This window comes from Gopherus flavomarginatus, chromosome 6 (genome assembly GCF_025201925.1).
Source record: "Gopherus flavomarginatus isolate rGopFla2 chromosome 6, rGopFla2.mat.asm, whole genome shotgun sequence".
NCBI classification, from domain to species: Eukaryota; Metazoa; Chordata; order Testudines; family Testudinidae; genus Gopherus; species Gopherus flavomarginatus.
Genome location: NC_066622.1, coordinates 68,687,693 through 68,703,887, shown reverse-complemented (window position 1 = coordinate 68,703,887; position 16,195 = coordinate 68,687,693). Strand labels below are relative to the sequence as shown.

The 16,195-nt window shown below is 46.9% G+C and overlaps 1 pseudogene; it reads left to right on the top strand.

Moving 5' to 3' along the window:
- Positions 1-1,454: 1,454 nt before the first annotated feature.
- On the top strand, positions 1,455-14,984 carry LOC127053878 (cytochrome P450 2H2-like; annotated as a pseudogene).
- Positions 14,985-16,195: the final 1,211 nt, after the last annotated feature.

Genomic DNA, 16,195 nt, shown 5'->3' with positions numbered 1-16,195 from the left:
AAGGTTTCTAACCATTAGAGAAGTGAAGTTCTGGAACAGCCTTCCAAGGGGAGTAGTGGGGGCAAAAGACATATCTGGCTTTAAGACTAAGCTTGATAAGTTTATGGAAGGGATAGTATGATGGGATAGCTTAATTTTGGCAATTGATCTTTAATTATCAGCAGATAAGTATGCCCAGTGGTCTGTGATGGAATGTTGGATGGGATGGGATCTGAGTTACTGCAGAGAATTCTTTCCTGAGTGCTGGCTGGTGAGTCTTGCCCACATGCTCAGGGTTTAGCTGATCGCCATATTTGGGGTCGGGAAGGAATTTTCCTCCGGGGCAGATTGGCAGAAGCCCTGGAGGTTTTTCGCCTTCCTCTGCAGCATGGGGCATGGGTCACCTGCTAGTGGATTCTCTGCAGCTTGAGGTCTTCAAACCACTATTTGAAGACTTCAATAACTCGGACATAGGTTAGGGGTTTGTTACAGAAGTGGATGGGTAGGGTTCTGTGGCCTGCTTTGTGCAGGAGGTTAGACTAGATGATCATATTGGTCCCTTCTGACCCTAAAGTCTATGAGTCTATGAGACTGTGACTCTCAGCAATGTGCAGGACATAGTGAATGGTTTTGCACTCTTGGGTTCCTGAAGTACAGTCAGGGCCACCCAGAGGATTCAGGGGGCCTGGGGTAAAGCAATTTCAGGGGTCCCTTTCTTAAAAATAAGTTGCAATACTATAGTATCATGTATTTGGAAATGTCAAAAATAACCAGTGAAATACATTCAAAAATTAATTTTTACTAATTTGAAAATACACAAAATACATTATATAAAAACATTAGATGCTTTAATGGTATGTATACATTTGCAATTACATAATGGGCTTTCACTGGGTGATGGTGATGGTTGGTGCCAATGTGCTGTTGCTGCCTGGGGGTGGCACTGCTGTTGCCGAAGGCTGGGTGGAGAGCTGGGCTCTGGGTTGAGGGGTGCCTGGTTCACAGGGGCTGAGTTCAGAGCTGAGGGTCAGGGCTGCAGGGGGATGGGGTCGGGGTGTCTGGCTCAGAGGGGCTGGGCTCAGAGCTGGGGGTCAGGGCTGGGGGCGGATGGGGTTGGGGGTTGCCCGGCTCAGAGAGATTGGGCTCAGAGCTGGGGGTCAGGGCTGGGGGAGGGGGAGGTCAGGGAGTCTGGCTCAGAGGGGCTTACCATGCTGCTTACTCCCGCCTCCCCCCTCTCACAGAGCCTCAGTGTGCCGCATGTGGGAGCAGCCCTGGACAGTGCTGCAGTGGCCTGCCTCCATGGGACCTGAGCTCGCAGACCCGCCCCCTCACCATGCAGCTGTCAGCAGGAGGAGCTCAGGCCCTGCCCCCTTACCACGCGGCTCTGAGCAGAAGGCACTCAGGCCCTGCCTGAGCCAGGCTGCTTTAGCTCTGTCTAGGGATGCTCCTGGACGTAGGGCACTGAGGCAACGGGGATGGGGGAAGGCGGAGGTGAGCCTCGGACATTCTCGTGGGGGTCTGGGGAAAATTGCCCCATTTGCCTCCCCGGGCGGCCCTAACTACAGTGGAGTAATAGACAGCATGCAAATTCCTATTTTGCCCCAGAGCACCTTGCCACAGAGTACATCAACAGAAAGGGCTACTTTTCCATTATCATGCAAGTGCTGATGGATCACTGGGGATGCTTCATTGACATCAGTGTTGGCTAGTCAGGGAAGATGAGTGACGCTTCCATCTTTAAGAACACAGGACTATTCAGAAAGCTACAAGCAGGGACATTCTGTCCTGACCAACTGATAACCATTCACGATCTTGAAATTGCAGTAATGATCCTGGAGGATCCAGTCTACGTCTTACTCCCCCGGTTCATGAAGACATACACTGGCCACCTTGAGAGCCTCAACAACAAGCTCAGCAGCTGCAGAATGACAGTTAAATGTGTGTTTGGTGGATTGAAAGGGCGCTGCTGTTGTTTACTTATCGGATTGGATCTCAGCTCAAAAAATATCACAAAGGTTATAGCTGCCTATTGCGTCCTGCACAATACCTCTGAAGCAAAGGGGGAGAACTTGCCGGGGGTGGAGGTGGAGCAGTTGTTTGCTGAGTTTAAACAGCCTGACACAGGAGCTATCAGATATACCAGAAGGGTGAACTGGTTTGGGTCCATGGAAGGGAAAGGAGTTTGAGTGCTAAGTTGCAGCAAAAGTACAGGTGTTCATACAGGGTGGTCGGCCAGGTGTCAGAGGTGTTTTGTGCACAATCCACTGTCCTCAATGGAAACAATTTTGTCCTCCATTACAACAGGCTAAAACCTACTTGGGTCCTGTCAATAACCTAGTCCCAGATTTGGACCTTAGCGTCCAAAATATGGGGGTTAGCATGAAAACCTCCAAGCTTAGTTACCAGCTTGGACCTGGTACTGCTGCCACCACCCAAAAAATTAGAGTGTTTTGGGGCACTCTGGTCCCCCCAAAAACCTTCCCTGGGGACCCCAAGACTCAAATCCCTTGAGTCTCACAACAAAGGGAAATAAACCTTTTCCCTTTCCCCCCCTCCAGGTGTTCCTGGAGAGATACACAGAAGCAACCTCCGTGAATCTAAACAGAGGGATTCCACCCTCCCCGTTCCCAGCCTGGAGAACAGAATTACCGAGAGTCAATCTCTATTCCCCCCTCACCCAGAGTGAATGCATAGTCAGGCTAGTACATTTAACACACACAGGTTGTCCCCTGACTTCTTCCTCCCACCAATTCCCTGGAGTTCCTCACTAAAGAAAAACTCCAACAGGTCTTAAAAGAAAGCTTTATATAAAAAAGAAAGAAAAATACATACAAATGGTCTCTCCATATTAAGGTGACAAATACAGAGTCATTTGCTTAAAAGAATATTGAATAAACAGCCTTATTCAAAAAGAATACAATTCAAAGCACTCCAGCAACTATAGACATGTAAATACAAAAGAAAAAAAACCATATAACTCACTATTTGATCTCTTTGTACTTACAACTGGGAAACAGAAGATTAGAAAAGCAGGAAATAGAAAAATCCTTCTCTAGCTGAGAGAGATTCAGGCAGAAGACAAAGAACTCAGACACAAGCTTCCCTCCACCCAGAGCTGAAAAAATCCGGTTTCCTGATTGGTCCTCTAGTCAGGTGCTTCAGGTTACTTTTTTTCCAGGTGAAAGAGACATTAACCCTTAGCTATCTGTTTATGACAGGTCCTTACTCAGCTGAAGATATGATCAACTTCCCACAGCAGGGCCAATATAATAATTGAGAGCCACAGTCAGCTAAGAGGTTGACTCCCAGACCAGTGGAGAGGACCAGATCAGGGTGAACATTAGCATCTGTCTCATTGAGTAGTGGCAAACCATCATGTGGCATAGCCAGGTGTGGCCTTATCAGAAGGAACTGAAATGGATGACAAAGAGAACCACCAACAGTGGGAGGTGAACCTATAACAGAGATGGTGGAACCAGTACCAGGGAAGGAATTCTGTAGTCTGGGATGAGGCGAGCCAATGAGTGAGCAAAACACAAATGACCCAGCGTTATAGGAGGACCTGAGGCCACAGGAAGAGCACAGAGCCCTCTGCTGGCACCAAGACTGCCACATGGACTAGCACTATGTGTGAGGATGCATCCTTCCTCAGAGAGGAGGGCAGTATGATGAGTCTGCTAAGCAGGGAATTACAAATCCCATTGACCACCTCCCAAATGCACTTGATACTTCCCTTTCCCCTGGTCAGGTAGGGAGAAAGATCCTGAACCAGGATGTGGCCAGGCTATGTTGGAAAGCAGCAGCCACATGGCAAGAAAGGAGCTGTGGAGAGGTTGTATGCAGAGAGGAACCCCCAGCAACTGTGGACAGAGTTCCATATGGAACAAGCTGCCAGACATTACATTTGGGGGCAGGTCACTGGTAGGATTGCCAGGCGTCCAGTTTTCAACCAGAATTCCTAGTCGAAAAGGGACCCTGGCAGCTGGTGCTGACTGGGCCATTAAAAGTAGGAGATGGCACTAGGGGCGAGGGCAGTGCACAGAGCCTCCCTGGCCACCCATGCACCTAGGGGCCACAAGGACCTGGTGGCTGCTTCCTGGGAGCCACAGTAAAGTGCTGCCGGGACCCCACACCCCGAACCCTCCCACATCCCTGCTCCAGCCCTGATCTCCATCCTGCAGCTCAAACTTCTCATCCGTAGCCCCACCCCAGAGCCCGCATCCCCACTCAGAGCCCTCATGCCCCTCCCACACCCCAACCTCCTGCCCCAGCCCAGTGAAAATGAGTAAGAGTGGGGAAGAGTGAGCGACAGGGGTGTGTGAGGGAGTTGGAGCCAGCAGGGGTGGGTCCTCAGGGCAGGGGTGTTCATTTTTTTGTATGATTAGCAAGTTGGCTACCCTAGTCGATGAGGGAGCAACAGCAGCTGGGCAGGGAGCCAGTGCAGAGGGGCCCAAGGTGAGACACTAATGGACCCTGGCCTGGAAACCTGAAAGCTCCTATTTGCTTGCACAGAGACTGCGCTAGTGAGGGTGTGCCAGGCATGAGCCCTGAAGGACTCTGACTCTCGCCTGTACTGCCCCAGGGCCAAACAGCAAGCACTAGGCCTCAATGGGATTTGTAACTGTTTAAGCCTCTGTGTATCTAGTGTATAGTGTATAGTGGTCTGACTACCAAAAGGAGGCTGCCAGGCAGCTCTCCAACACCAAATTCTACAGGCCACTTCCCTCAGATCCCACTGAGGAATACACTAAGAAACTGCAACATCTACTCAGGACACTCCCTACACTAACACCGAAACAAATCAACATACCGTTAGAGCCCTGACCAGGGTTATTCTATCTACTACCCAAGATCCACAAACCCGGAAATCCTGGACCCCACATCATCTCGGGCATTGGCACTCTCACTGAAGGACTGTCTGGATACGTGAACTCTCTACTCAGACCCTATGCCACCAGCACTCCCAGCTATCTCCGTGACACCACTGATTTCCTGAGGAAACTACAATGCATTGGTGACCTTCCAGAAAACACCATCCTAGCCACCATGGATGTAGAGGCTCTCTACACAAACATCCAACACACAGATGGAATTCAAGCTGTCAGGAACAGTATCTCTGATGATGCTACAGCACAACTGGCTGCTGAGCTCTGTGCCTTTATCCTCACACACAACTATTTCAAATTTGATGACAATATATATCTCCAGATCAGTAGCACAGCTATGGGCACCTGCATGGCCCCACAATATGCCAATATTTTTATGGCAGACCTGGAACAACACTTCCTCAGCTCTCGTCCACTCACGCCTCTTCTCTACCTACGCTACATTGATGACATCTTCATCATCTGGACCCATGGGAAGGAGTCTCTGGAAAAATTCCACCACGATTTCAACAGCTTCCACCCCACCATCAACCTCAGCCTGGACCAATCTACACGGGAGGTCCACTTCCTAGACACCACCGTGCAAATAAGTGATGGTCACATTACTACCGCCCTATACCGAAAACCTACCAACTGCTATGCCTACCTTCATGCCTCCAGCTTCCATCCCAGGCACATCACACGATCCATTGTCTACAGCCAAGCACTGAGGTACAACTGCATCTGCTCTAACCCCTCAGACAGAGACCAACATCTACAAAATCTCCACCAAGCATTCTCAAAACTACAATACCTGCATGAGGAAATAAGGAAACAGATCAATAGAGCCAGACGTGTACCAGAAGCCTCCTACTGCAAGACAAACCCAAGAAAGAAACCAACAGGACTCCACTGGCCATCACGTACAGTCCCCAACTAAAACCTCTCCAATGCATCATCAGGGACCTACAACCCATCCTGGACAATGATCCCACACTTTCACAGGTCTTGGGTGGCAGGCCAGTCCTCGCCCACAGGCAACCTGCCAACCTGAAACATATTCTCACCAGTAACTGCACACCACACCATAGTAACTCTAACTCAGGAACCAATCCATGCAACAAACCTCGATGCCAACTCTGCCCACATATCTACACCAGCGACACCATCACAGGACCTAATCAGATCAGCCACACCATCACCGGTTCATTCACCTGCACGTCCACCAATGTAATATATGCCATCATATGCCAGCAATGCCCTTCTGCTATGTACATCGGTCAAACTGGACAGTTACTACGGAAAAGGATAAACAGACACAAATCAGATATTAGGAATGGCAATATACAAAAACCTGTAGGAGAACACTTCAACTTCCCTGGCCACACTATAGCAGACCTTAAGGTGGCCATCCTGCAGCAAAAAAACTTCAGGACCAGACTTCAAAGAGAAACTGCTGAGCTTCAGTTCATCTGCAAATTTGACACCATCAGCTCAGGATTAAACAAAGACTGTGAATGGCTTGCCAATTACAAAACCAGTTTCTCGTTCCTTGGTTTTCACACCTCAACTGCTAGAACAGGCAAGCTAGAGATAATGAGGTAGTTCAATCTCATCCTCCCTGATTGAACTACCTCATTATCTCTAGCTTGCCTGCATATATATATACCTGCCCCTGGAAATTTCCACTACATGTATCTGACGAAGTGGGTATTCACCCATGAAAGCTCATGCTCCAAAACGTCTGTTAGTCTATAAGGTGCCACAGGACTCTTTGCTGCTTTTACAGATCCAGACTAACACAGCTACCCCTCTGATACTTGTATCTGAACCCTTTGCTGCCAGCCCTGACCCAATTCCCTTTCCCTGAGCCATGTGTCTGAGTGGCTATTGAGTCCCACTAGGGCTAGCGCCTACAAGACCTAAAGTGCTTGCCTCCAAACCATAGTATGCCTGGGGCACTATTGGTACCTTGGGGCTTTAGTGTACTCCAGCTCCAAGGAGCCCAAATAATTACAGGATTGTTTCCCCTATTTAAGAAATAGAAAGCTGAGACACAGAGATGAAGTGACTTGCTTGAGGTCACATCTGGGACGTCTGCAGCGGAGCTGGGAATTGTTCCCAGATTTCCTGAGACCCAGGCCTTAGCCTCAAACCATCCTGCCTCTTGCAATATTTAATGCAACAATAAGGGCTAAACTGAAGTTGGCTCTTCCCATCTGGTGAATTGTAAGTGGAAGAGGAGAATGTACTGAGACCCTTCCCCACCATTGGTACTACATTAGTGCTGCTACTGCTGCTGCTGCTTGTGCACCCTGAGCCAAGGGGCAGCTATTCCTGTTGGGAATGAGTCAAAGAGAATCGACGGGTGAGGGACATGAGCAGGGGTCTGGTGCATGAAGAAAATGCTGCTTCTGGATGTTCCCCATGAGCACTGTGCTCTCAGGTTAGAGGGGTGAACTCTTGCCGATAATTCCCAGGAATGTTGTGCTGCTCCCTCTGACGCTGCAGCCCCAGGTTAGCTCTCAGTTACCAGCCCCATGTGTTCCTTGTGCTTATGGGGAAGGGAGAACCTGAAACGGAGGCTAAGATGTCACTGGTGAGCCAGTGGGACATTCAGCCTCTCCAGCTGCATTAGCTGAGCTGTGGGGTCTGCTTAGCGCACTCTGAAGGTGGAAAGCAGACCCATCCCCCCTGCTGTTGTGCTGGGAGACTTTATTCCTTCCCTAGCACAACAACTGTGTATTTGCACTGTATGGCCCAGGCTGGCAGTGCCAAGGGGAGATTGCTGTGCTCTGGGAGTTAGTGATGATGCTACAACAACACAAGCAGTGGCTCAGGCAGAGCCCTCTGAGCAGGATCTTGTTGTGAAAGGCTTGGGATCTTTCCTGTGAAATGGGATCCAAGTCAGACAGGCGGGTGTCAGTCAAAGAGGCACTGATGGCCCCATGTCAGACCAGAGTGTGCCAGGCAGAGAGCAGCAGAACAGACAGAGTTAAACTGATTGCCAAGAAAAAAAAGTGGCAAGTGTTTAATTTAGCATGTGAGAGGTAAGAGGGAGGGATTGGGGCAGCCCTAAACCACCTTCCTCAGGGAATATTGCTGTCAGCCCTACCTTGAGTCTTTCCCTGTGGTTGGAGATCCACAACATCTCCATGCTGCCAGTGACTCTGATGCGGAGGGTGAAGACACTAAATTAAAACTGACTCTTTAGTTTGGTTTTGCTCCAGGGCGGCCCTTTGACCCCACCCTCTTCCTCAACCATGCCACCTCCAATGTCATCTGCTCGATTGTCTTTGGGGACCAGTTTGACTATGAAGATAAGAAGTTTGTGACTTTAATAAATCTCATAGATGAAATTAACTAGCTTCTGCGCTCTCCCAGGAAAGTGGTATGATCAGGGATTTATTCTATTCTTCTCCTTTCTATTTGGGGAGGGAACAGAAATTTCTTTCTTTAACTATTAATTTTCCATAAACAAGTGTTATTTCAGATTCTCATAATGGTCTCCTTCTGGCTAGGCTGCAGCTACTACCAAACCCAGCCTCAAACTTGTTTCTAAGTATTGTTTAAATTCCCACACAAAGCACGTCATTAGCTTAGAATTAAATTTGCTTAAAGATATTCACTATCAACATTATCGGTAAAAATCAAGGAAGTTGCCAGTTAAAATGTTAATGTCCACACCAATCACATGTCACATGCCTTATCACATAAGCAACATGACAGTGAATGTGATCACATTTCTCACTTCCAAAATAAACTCTTTTTCAATCCAGCTCACAGCCACTTACCTCCATGTCCCCTTCCTGAAAACCTCACTAAATGTATCAAATGAAGGGCCAAACTGTCTGCTGGCATAACTCATTCGAAATCAATGGAGTTACATTGGCAAAGAATGTGAGTCTTTTAAATTCAACCTCAGCACGACTAAAGTAAATTTCCTTTTGAAAATCTATAATGTGCTACCAGTCTGTGTTTAGAGGGTGATTTTTCAAAAACAAGATGTGTCTATTTTGAAAATAATGGAGAGCCTTTTAGCTAATGTAACTGAATGTCCCTGAAGTTTTTGTGTGGGATATATATATGCATTGGGTAATGGGAGTTGGTAAAATTTTCAAAGTTCTTCAGAATCCATTTAGAAAATAAGATGTCACAGAAGAGTCTGTGCTGCTGCAGTTAAGTCATTTGAGTAAATACTATGAAGGAAGCTTCTCTGCCCAGGAAAACCAAGATGTGTTTTTCTTTCAATCTTTACAGCTGTACAATTTTTTCCCGACTCTCATGCATTATATCCCTGGGCCTCACCAGAGAATCTTTAAACATTTTGAGGAATTGAGAAAGTTTGTTCTGGAGAGAGTGGAGATGCACAGAGAGTCCCTGGAGCCCAGCTGCCCTCAAGACTTCATCGATGCTTTCCTCATCAAAGTAAAACAAGTAGGTGCTAGCCACAGCCCTTCCCCTTTACTGGGGAGTGGGTTATACATATCAGTGCTATTTATTTGTCAAGGAACAACAGAGTACGTGGCTTTTCAGAAGCCCCTAAAGGGAGACAAGGAAATTGAAATATAAAGGGGGAAGCCCTATTTTCCTCACTCATGTAAAAGCACATTAGTGAACAGAAATGGCCCAAAGCACTGCAATAATACCGCTGTAATCTCCAGTACTATGGCCCATTTCTGTAGGATTTGTATAACGATGCCAGGTGGGTCACATTTTGGGTAGAAAATGAGACTTTTTTGGCTTGTGACAATAGATCCAATGCCTTTACAATCAATTATCAACCATCTGTACCAAACCTTTTTGCAGGAGCAAAATAACAGCCAGTCGGAATTTACCACTGAGAGCTTGTTAAACAGAACATTAGGTTTATTCTTTGCTGGAACAGGGACAACCAGTGACACCCTGAAACGTGGACTCAAGCTTCTTATGAAATATCCAGAAATCGAAGGTAACAGTGACACACACACACAAAATGTTAAGTCTTCGGGAGATGTGAGGAGAGCCTGGCTCTATAGATCAGTAAATGTAGGCAGAGCCTCCTTCGTTAAATCATCAGATCACATCTGGCCTGGGTTAGCAGTGACCTGCATGACCTGCATGACTGCCATGCAGTGGATGTTCTTTGGTTCATGTGAAGTGAGTTGAAGATTGTTGGAGGACTTTCTTACTCCAGTTCCCTGCAGGCAGAAGTTCTCATCCAAAAAGCACCAGTACAGTGGGCATTACTTGTCCCCATATTGGCCATCTGAGGAGAGGATCCAAAGGCTGAATGGGGCTGTTGTGATTGAATTCCTCTCCCAAACCCAGATCAGTGTTCAGGTTCTCTGATAAGGGAAGTACATGTGTATGTCTACACTACAATTAAACATCCGTGGCTGGCCCGGGTCAACTGGGTCTGGCTCACAGGACTTGGGCTACAGGGCTGTTTAACTGCTGTGTAGATGTTTTGGCTTGGGCTGGAGCCCAGGCTCTGGGACCCTCCCTCTTCCTGGGGTCCCTGAGCCTTGGCTCCAGCCTGAGCCCTAACCTCTAAACAGCCCTGTAGCCTGAGTCCTGCGAGCCTGAGTCAGCTGACATGGCCAGCTGTGTGTGTTTAATTGCAGTGTTTGTAAAAGAGAAGCTTGCCCTGCCCAGGGCTGGAGCTTCCATTTAGGTGACCTAGGCAGTCACTTAGGGCACCAGGATTTGGGGGGGTAGCATTTTGCTGCCCTCGGTGGCAATTCGGCAGCGGGAGTTCCTTCCGCGCTCCGGGTCTTCGGCGGCAATTCTGCGGCGGGTCCTTCACTCACTCCAGGACCCGCCGCCGAAGTGCCCCGAAGACCGGGAGCCTGGAAGGACCCCTCCGCCACAGAATTGCCACCAACGACCGGGAGCGCAGAAGGACCCCCGCCAAGGCACCAAACACCCTGGCCCCGCTCCTGGCCCTGCCACTCACCAGGGTGTGTCTGTTCTGTGTGTAACAGATGCTTTCACATTGCAGGGCTGTCAAACGGGCCCCTTTCCCCTGAATGAAGGCAAAGTTGTTTTGCCTTTGGATTTAATGGGCTTGTAGAGGACAGGATCATGTAAGGGCTTAAATCAAAGCTCTGTTAGTGCTAAAAAAAATCTGTATCCAGTGCTAATTCCAACTTCATATTAGCAGGGCCGTCCCTGGCTATTTTGGTGCCCTATGCAGCCCCTCCGGGGGGGGCTGTGTGAGGCCCCAGGACTCCGCGGGGGGGTAGGGGGGGCTGTATGGGGCCCTGCCACAGGCCTCCATGGGAGGGAGTGGGTTGGCCCCAGGCCTCCAAGGGGGATGGGAGAGAGGGGGGCTGGCCACTTCCTGCAGGAAGTAGAGTGACCTGGTCCCAGCCTGCTCTGCTCCCCTGGTTCCCAGGCTTGGAGGGAGGGGGGAACTGCCCCCCAGAACTCGCCGGTGGCACAGCTGGGAGCCAGAGGAGCAGAGCAGGTTGGGGCCGGGTCTCTCCACTCACCGGTGAGTGCAGGCCCCGACCATTTTTGGAGTCCTCGGGGAGTGCGGGAGGGGCTGGGGCAGGAAGAGGTGGGGTGAAGCAGAGGCAGGGGCCCTGGAGAAGAGCCAGAGCAGGGGATGGAGCAGCACGCAGCTGCGCAGGGCACCAGGAAATTTGGTGCCCCAAATTTTCTGGTGCCCTACACACCTGCATACTTTGTGTATGGTTAAGGACAGCCCTGCACATTAGCAAATGGCCTTGTGGGGGAGATGCTTTGGGACTCTCTTGCTTAGTAGATATTTAGATGCACTGGTGATAATTTTACATTGTGCTCTAGTTAGTAACAGAACCAGGTATAAACAATATCACTGCTCTGTGATTACATTGTTGGCCCTTTGTCATAGATACCTAGTACAGTAGTTTCTGTAACAGAAAATTTTACCTGTTTTGTTATATTCCCAATGTCCATCTGCTGAGACTTGTGTTTTGGGGGCAGAGCAACCGACAGTTGGGCAAATCCATGGGAATCCTGTTCTTTAGTCTTGGTGTTAAATCTCATTAATTTGATGACAGAGAAGGTTCATGTAGAGATTGACCTTGTGATCGGCCGAAGCCGAAGCCCCTGCATGGCATATCAAAGCCAGATGCCCTACACAGATGCCGTTGTACATGAGATCCAGAGATTCATCTCTCTTGCCCTCTTGGTGTCCCACGTGCTGTGACTAAAGACACTCATTTCAGACAATACATTATCCCCAAGGTCAGTTCTTGGTGAAAGAGGCAGTTCTGCATTCGTGATAGAAATAGTTTGGCCAGTTTTTATGTGGTGGGAGTTTTAAATAATTGCCAGGAATATACCAATTATATTGAAACTTTCTAAGCCTCTGTTTGCAGCTGAACAGACTTTCATAGTCTGCAGGTTAGGGTTTCCATCCAAAAGAAGGTTTTAGGGCCTAGTTGTGTAGCAGTAAGATACGGAATAGCGAATAACTTTAGCGGTGATGTGCAGCTAAGATTTGGTATAACATCAATGCGTGCAATCATTCCCTTCTTTTTTGGGGCCAAAGGGGGGTGTTTCTGGGGAAACTTCTTGATACTCTTCGGTCAAATCAAAACAAAATAGTGCATGCAAAGGAGTAATGAATGAATAGGTTTAAAAAGGATCAGAGCTCCCCGCACATTTGCCCATTTCTGGAATTGAATGCAAACCAGTATAGATAAATACACACCACAAAACAAACCACGTTTCAAGGCTGAGGTTTCTGTAAAATTGAGTCGGGTTCTTACTGTTAGTCGGATGATGCCAGTTACTGAGCTCAGTTCAGCCAGCAAGCCAAAAAAAAATCAGAAAAAATATTCGTTTAGCTTCTGAAAATATTAGCAATTTGTCAGCAAGTTGGAAAAATCTGGTCTACTTCAGAAATCTTGGTGTGGGTTTTATCCCTCTTGTTTAATGCTTTAGCCCAGTGGATTGGGCACTTTCCTGGGATGTGGGAGACCTAGATTTGTACCTCCACTCTGGAGCCAGGACTTGAACTCAGATTTCTCCAGTGAGTAGCCTAAGCACCAGACTATAGACTATGCTGGGGTGAGTCCTCAATCTCTCTTGAAGAAGCTATTCTATTTCATATCAATACTTAAATATTCAGTGAAGCAGGGACTCAAGCGCAGTTCTTCCCCCTGAGTGCCCTAGTCACCAGCATTTAGGTTATTCTGTTCTCAAGTCCTCCTGGTCAAGCTGTTCCACTTTGTATTTTCATTAGGCCAAAAATCTGGGATTTAAGAAATGTGGATTAAATTCTTCCCTCTGCTTGATCCAGAGGAGGGATTTGAATCCACATCTCCTGCCTCCCAGGTGAGTGCCTTTCTCATTCTTGCTGGCTCAGTGGATATTTAAATATTAATAAAAAGTGGAACAGCTTCATAAGGACAGATTGAAAGGAGCCTATCCTGGAATATCTGAGAGCTTGGAGGTTAGAATCCTCATTTTGGATGGGGGCAAGATCTGAGTTCAAATTGTTGCTCCAAATTGGGGATTCAAACTTGCATCTTTCACATCCCAAGTACCTTAGCCTCTGGCCTCAAAGTTATAGGAAGACACACACCCCTCCTCCGATGTGTTTTCTGAACTTTTTCCCAGACAAAACTGATTGGGTCAAATTTGCAGATAGTTTCGGATCAGCTGAAACTGCATTTCTGCTGGATAAACTGTATTTGTCTGATAAAATTTACCCCGTTTTAATCTCCACCAAACTGTGAACCTGTTGAGCTGTTAAAATGCACCAGAACTCACCATACTCAGGGGCGGGGTTGCTGACTGTGAGTTGGACTGTAAAATTGCATGGGGCTCTTAGTTTAATTATGAATAACAGGGAAACTGTTGGTGTGATGAATACAGTATCTTGACCAGGAAACCTCAGCTGCTTCGGAGCATCAGCTCAGAGGTGCAAGTGAAACTTCTGGATCTTAGCCAAACTCTCCCCAAACTATGTTGAATTCAGGATAATGAACAGATAGTACAACCTCTCTGAAGAGGATTTCCCTGTGGATGGGATTTCAGTGGGATTAGCTCTTCTCATGGAATTTTAATATTGCTGCTTCTGGTTGAAAACATGAAGTTCAGGAACTGCAAGGGAATGAAGAAAAATCAAGATGGGACCCACTGTCCAGCTCTGAATTTTCAAGGTTTCTCTGCTTTGGATAGTATCCACTTTAACTCGTTTATATGTTTCCTAATTTAGGGCACCACTATATTCCCTGTGCTGCGGTCAGTCCTATGTGACAGCAAGGAATTTCCAAACCCAGAGCAATTTAACCCAGTGCATTTCTTGGATGAAAATGGTGCCTTCAAGAAGAGTGACTTCTTCATGCCGTTTTCTATAGGTAAAGATATCCATGTTTATTTCAGATCTCATATCTTCTAGCTTTGCCTCAATGATTCTGCTGGCTCACACTGTCTGCAGAGGGTTTTCAGGTGGTCCATGAAGCAGAGTCTCTCATGCTAGTAAAACATCTATCAGTCTTTAAACCGTGTTACTTCCCACTAGCTGTCTGAAGTGATTTTTCGGATGCACTCGACATACCCCTCTCTTTGCTCTGCTTGGCAACTTCATGCTTTTCTGGTGTCTGTCTGGCGTAAATGAATCCATGATCAATTATTCCTTCATCCACCTGTTCATGATCCTGCCTGCACCTCCTTACTTGTTACCCAATAACCACCACATTACTCTCCCTTTAATACTTATTAGCTAACTTGGGAAGCGCATAAGCTATTCCTCAAATCCCACATCTTCCCAACCCTCTCCCCAAACTGGATTTAAAAAGACCGCTTTATATATGGAACTCAAACCTTAAAACAATCTTTGAATGGCTTCTTAAGCTCAAAATGCTTTCCTACCATCCTGAACTCAGAGTGACTTCCATTATCCTCCATCCATAGAAACAGCATGTAAAGTGCAGCAAAGAAAGATCTCCAATATCTCTTCAATATTCCTTTTTCATTGCAGGGAAACGGAGTTGCTTGGGAGAGGCTCTGGCTCGGATGGAGCTATTTTTGCTACTGACAACGATTTTGCAGAACTTTACCTTGAAGTCTCCCATTGACCCCAAAGATATTGATATAACTCCAATGAGTTTCACCTCAAATATCCCAGTGTCCTACCAGCTCATTGTTGTTCCTCGGTAAATACTTTGAAAAGTCACCTCCATTTCCTGAGGTGATTAAGTTGATTGTCTGTAATCTTGAACTCCTTAATACAGTGACAGAAATTAACTAATTGCCGTGAAATGCACAGACAAATTAGTCAACTTTTTAAGTAAATAGGATTTAACAAAATTAAGTGTTATACCATAAAATAACTGTATGGCAGGTACAATAATCCTGCAGTGTTCTCAAATGGGCTCAGGTGTGAATTTATTCTCAACATATGCTGGGTATGTTTTCAGTTCATTTGTGGTGTAGTTGACAAACGCGAAAACCTTCTTTGACAGCTGTAAAGGCTGCTCTGTTCACAAGGAGCTAGTAACAATGTCCAGCATTTTAGGTCTGTTCAGCCAAAGATAGTGAATTATGACGATGATGTTCTGCTTCGATGGTGAGAGTTTCTGTGGTAGGGGGACTGAATTGGAATTCCCACTCCCCACTTTATCCAATCAGGTTCAGATAAATTCAGTAGGATTAATCTTTTACTCTTCATACAGATTCTTTTTATAACTTTTGTAATTCATCTCTGGCATCTTAAATCTATAAAATAAGATTCCAGGAATGTCCGTCTGTGTGTCACTCAGTGGGAAGGGAGGGAAGTGACAACAAGCATGGTTGAGCTCCTTTTGTTCAAAATATCACCCGGTGGAATAATCATTAGGTTTTGTGGTTTGTTACCATCCAGTTTTTAAGTTCTCAGCCATTTCGAATTGATGAATTACTCCCACAGGTACAGTAAGGCATGTATTTAGGCCGTGCCCAGAATCCTAGACCATTGTAATATCCCGGGAAACTCAACCAGTCACCACCTTTTTTCTACAGCTAACTTGCATGCAACAAATTCATTGGTTGTATGAGGAAGACTGCACAGAGGGTGGATTACTTGGACCAGCTGCCACACCTGAAGGTCCAGATGCCCCCTGTGCAAATCCACACAGCTCTCCCAACACAACACAACCACACACAAATCAACACAGCAACACAACCAGCATACACAATAACCGCAAACATCACATCCAAGCCCAGAATGTCTGTAGAGTCAGTGTGAAGTGAAGGAAACAGCTACAAGCATGGCTGAGAGTTCTTGATGATTAGAGTATCTCTACTTTCAGTCATCGTTTGGATGTGCAGCCTGATACAGTGCAGTTTTTAAGTTCTCAGACTTTTTTGGCTTTTTTGCACACATGACATTA